The following is a 5477-nucleotide window of genomic DNA, read 5'->3' on the forward strand; positions in this document are numbered from 1 at the left end:
CTTCGTTGGCAGGAAGAAGCTTGCGTATTTTCTCAGGTGTTTTCATAATACGAGTAATTTTATCAGATATTAAAGTTAAAATTCTTTAACAAACAAGGTGCTTATGAACTTCTGAATTTGTATCATTCTGATAAATTAAAAACCGTGCACGGGTTCACTCTTGAAAACAATAGTGAATAAAAGCTTCCTTGTGCAGAATTTAAAAAAGGGCATATTTTAAACCCGCAGATCGGACGCGTACCGTGAGCATGAAAATAAGTTAAATTGAATCATGTTTAAAGATTCAAACATGTTTTGTCGAGATGCTAATTATACGGCTGCCAATTAGCATTTGGTTTCACAAATTTGACATAACCAACAGATTACGTTACCGTAAGCTAGTCTGCATTGTACTTCGCTCACAACAATTCCAAGGTAGAAAAAATATTGCAGTAGTAACAATTTTAAAAGTTACTAGTTAGAAATCAGAAAGTTTTATGTCTATTTACATGTTAAGGCTACGTTGATTTTTAGAACTTTACAACCCTATCAATATTTCTGATTTATTTTTTTGCGAAACATTTCTTATCGTAGCATAAAGTGCGTTTTTATTTCAAATAAAGCTTTTTTTAGAATACGATGGTTCAGTTTTAAAACGTTTATTGTGTTTCTCTATTGCTTCTGAGTATATACGTAGCATTAATTATATATTAATTTCTATTTCAGGTTTTACCAGTTCAAGAGCTACTGTAGCAATCCATACTCTTGGCTCTTAGTGTCAAATGATGTCTGCTTTTCGTCCACCTGTAATGCCGCAAAAAAAAAGAAAAAAAAAAAACTTGCAAGTTTCTAAATAATGCGCCCTGCCTAAACTTCTGTTTTCATTTATTCTCGGCAGCTTTTGCGACAGCAGCACCAAAAACACATAATACTGATGCAATGGACGGCAGAGTTGACAAAGAAGCACGTAAGCATGGCTCATTCCGAACAACTAAGTACCTGATAATGTCTTGCTCATCAACTACACTGAAATTGATATGCAATATAGTTTGAGTGCATGGGTTCCATTGCAGTGACTATATAATGTATGCCCAACATTTTACGGGCACCAATAGCTTAAGACGCGCGGGGCGTGGTTCGTTATCTTCATCAATCAATCAATCAATCAATCAGAGTTTTGTTGTGTTTCCCAAACAGCTTTAGGTGCCTTTTTAGGGTTACACTTCACATTATAAAACAGCACTGAACTAAACAAACTACACGGCCCCAATGCTAACCACAATACTATTCTTGAACTTTTTAAGAGGTATAAAAAAGTCCACGTGAGGGGTTAAAATACTTGTTGTGCGTGAGCATCATCCGTGTCAGCGGGTGACTGGACTCTATATAAGAGGGGTAAAAAAAAAGAGTAGACCTATGTTGTCGCTGGGGGACATGAATTGAGATTCTACTCAATAACATTGGGGAATCAAATACAGAATTGAACAACTTATATAAAAACACCATGTCGTGAACTAGTCGCCTAGTTGGTTCTTGGTTTATGATTCTTGGTTTTTGGCTTATGTTTTTTTTTTTTTTTATCGACTAGATTTATATTTTCGTTGCTTGTGGAGAAATAATAGGGTGCTAGAGAATCGCGATCACCTCCCAGGCAGCACGAACCATTGGGCCAACATTGACAATGTCCTGGAAAAAATGGCCATAATTGGCCCATTGTGTCCTCTCTGTAACCAACATTGTGAATGCCTTGGACAAATGAGGCCATGATTGGCCCCCCTTATCCTCTATAGCGCCAATATTGGGAGTCCATTGGAATTCCATTGGACAAATTAAAAACCACTTCCAATCTGGTGCCAATGAGCTTCCAATGTCGCCAAATATTGGACGGTCATTGGCGCCCCAGCGGATAAATTGGATACAACTTTCAGTGAGGTGCCAATAGGCTTCCAATGTTTTCCAATATCGTGCAGTCATTGGCACACCATTGGATAAATTGGACACCATTTCCAATAAAGTGCCAATGGGAATCCAATTTTGTCAAATATTGGGCAGTCATTGGCACCGCATTCGACAAATTAGACACAACTTCCAGTGAATTGCAAATAGGCTTCCACTGTTTTTCAATACTGTGCTATCATTGGCACCCTATTGGATAAATTGTATAGACCTTTCAATGAAGTGCCAATAGGCTTCCAATGTTTTTCAATATTGTTCTATCATTGGCACCAAATTGGATAAATTGTACACCATTTAAAATGAATTTCTGATGGTCGTCCAATGTTGTCAAATATTGAGCCGTCATTGGCACCCCATAAAATAAATTGGATATTACTTCCAACGAAGTGCCTTTTGGTTTCCAATGCTGTCTAAAATTGGGCAGTTATTGGCGCCCCATTGAATAAATTGAATCTCATTTGAAATAAAGTGCCATATTGCTCCCAATATTGTGCAATATTGCTTAGTCATTGCCACCACACTCGATAAATTGAAGAGCCAATGGGCTTCCAAGGTTCTCCGATTCACCACTTCCAATTAAGTGCTAACATGACTACAATGTTGTCATATATCGGGTAGTCATTGGCACCTTACTGGATAAAACGAATACTACTTCCAATGAAGTGACAATGGGCTTCCAATTCTATCAAATATTGGGCAATCATTGGCATCCCATCGGATAAATAAGATACCAACTCCCATGGAGTGCTAACGTGTTTGGAATGTTGTCCAATAATGGGCAGCTATTTGTACCTCAATGGATAAATTGTATACCAAGGTATGTTAGGTTTTCAATGTTGGACAATATTGCAAAGTCATTTCCATTCCTTGTAATAAATAGGATAACATTTTCAACAAAGTTTGTATTGGTTTGTAATCTCTCTCGCGATTGGAGAGTCATTTGCATTCAATTTGATAATCTAGATACCCTATTCAATAAGCTACCAAAGGATTTTTATAATTGTACAAGATTGGTAATTCACCGTATGCACTGAATCGCTCTGTTCTAATTGCCTTAAAATGTTGAACTATACTCGAATTTTGTTGAGTAACTTAGATGAAATAATGAAATATATTTATAAGTTTGCACAGTAATACAAATTCACAGGACAACCGGGATCTCAGTGTCCTTGTGGCCGTTCAATATTTAAGATATCAGAAATTTTGTGAAAAACTTCAGTTAAATCCCGTGTCAATATCGGACCAATCTAATATGCTGCATTGACGTTTCCCCGAAACACGTTAGGATCTCTAGCTCAAACGCCGAACTCTTTGCTCTCACTTATGACAAAACTAGGTAAGATGTTCTGTACGCCTTCATATTTTGTCAGAGACTTGTGGCATAAACGCAAAGGTAGTTGCGCCGTAAGTAAATCCGAAACCCCGCTCTTCACCGCAGCGCACACTCAAATGTCTCTCGCGAGTTCCAATGAATCTATCGAAATTCGCCCCAGCGGCGAAATACTCGTCATTTTTCCAAGCCGATGGGTGCGAGCTGCTTTTTATAAGTAGTTGATGACCACATGAGTGCATTAATCTTATTACATTGCGCAGAAACTTACATTTTAGGACGTTTAGAATGAGTGTTCAACATTTCTCAAAATATACACGCCTTATCCTATGCATTTTTACCGATCGCGTCATAACTATTGTGAATTTCACGGTGACCGTGAATATAGCTATAATTGCCACGATAAGACAAAAAAGCTCTAACCACCTCAGCAACGGCCTGCAACATTGGTATCTCCGGTTTGCTTGTGTCGGCGTGATTGCGTTACGCGTAAGCTTCAGATAATTTTATGTATAATGTGCGTGGCTCAAATAGCAAAGGAACCTTTGACATGGTACTAGGAGAGGGCTAGCTTAAACTTGGAAGATGTAAACGTGAAAAAACAGACTTAAAAAGACAGAGATACCGCGTGACTCCCATTTATGGTTTAATACATCTTCCATTCGTGAGCTTGAACTATCTGCTTCATATATCTTCTTCATTATAAAAGCCACATTCAACCTCAGCTTGAAATGACCCGCGCTTTTACGGGCCATTTTTACATTCCATAATAAATGTGTGGCCTTTAAAATAAAGGATAAGAAAACTAAACAGACAGTAGAGACTCACGATGAGGAAGAAGTATTAAACCACAGTTCGTAATCCAGAGGCACCTATGTTTTTTGTTGTTGTTGTTGTTTTCTCTTTTTTACGTTTTCTCCTCCTAAGGTTATGCTGACCCTACCCTAGTAACATGCACCAAGAAGCTGTACTCAAGCCTGTTACTCAGCTGCTTTAACTTAAACCGAAAGCAATTATTCCTGCCAATAGCGAGCAAAAATGTTCGCAAATCTGTATTTCAAGGGGGCATTTTACCTTTTGCAATTTCAAGTCATAGCTTCGTGAATGTGAAGAAGCAGAACTCGATCGCTGGAACTTCTCTCGACGGTCTCCGATGCACATAGTCGAGCGCACCGACAGGTGTGTTCGGTGCTGATATGAAGATGTGGCGCAACATATAGCGATTGCGAAATGCCATATGGGTGAGGAAAATCAAAGATAATCTTCGCGTAATCTCACTTCTTTATTTCTTTATTTGTGTTGCGGGTTTTATTTACTGAGGAGCAGAGAAAAAGTCGTGGTGCCTGACTGCGCCTGTGGCCCGCGAATATACTTCAACAGCTTAAAAGTACATACATAGTATGGATATAAAAAGAAAGCTATACAACACTTGTCTCGTCACGTAGCAGGAGCATCAATAGTTCAGAACGTACACGCTCTCAAATACATGGCAGTTATAATCATAATGTAATATTCCTCAAAAAAGTATATACCTATGTATATAAACAGCCCAATTTCAAACGTAATGTGGTGACACTGCCGATACACGAAGGGAACACAGAAATAGACACCAGCTCGTTCAAAAAGAAAAATATTGAGCAAAGGCTACAAAGGCTATAACAATAAAAATACATTTATATCATTACATTATATTAAGATTACATTATCTTAAGAAAACAAAAATGCGATATCACTGCAAACAACGGATCGCCTACGTCCTGTTTTAAGCTAGGAAAATACAATGTACTTTTAAGTTAACGCCGGAAATATAAGACACACAATAGCCGAAATGCAGGAAATCTGCCGGAAACGCGTCTCTTGCCTCTGCTTATTAGCTTTCAATGACATGTGGCTCTCGCACCCTCGATAACAGCGACGAAAAATTTGGTTGCGCAACTTGACCCTCAACGTCGGCGTCCGTCGTAAAAATCAAAGTATGGTGTCAATTTTTACGGGAATGAAACGAAGACTTGATATTTCAAAATGTAGCGTGTATTACAAAAATATGTGTTTGATAAAAATCGGAATTTATAGATGGAGGAGTCGTTTTTCCATCTCATGTTATAACCAACCTCGTTACTTCAGCCACCATCTGTAATTGTATGCATACTATATGCAGGGTGCTGAGTTTTAGTTCGAACGGATCTTCAAAAAAGAAAGGGTCGAGAGTAAG

Source organism: Ixodes scapularis, unplaced genomic scaffold, assembly GCF_016920785.2.
Source record: "Ixodes scapularis isolate PalLabHiFi unplaced genomic scaffold, ASM1692078v2 PGA_scaffold10__122_contigs__length_95168666, whole genome shotgun sequence".
NCBI classification, from domain to species: Eukaryota; Metazoa; Arthropoda; class Arachnida; order Ixodida; family Ixodidae; genus Ixodes; species Ixodes scapularis.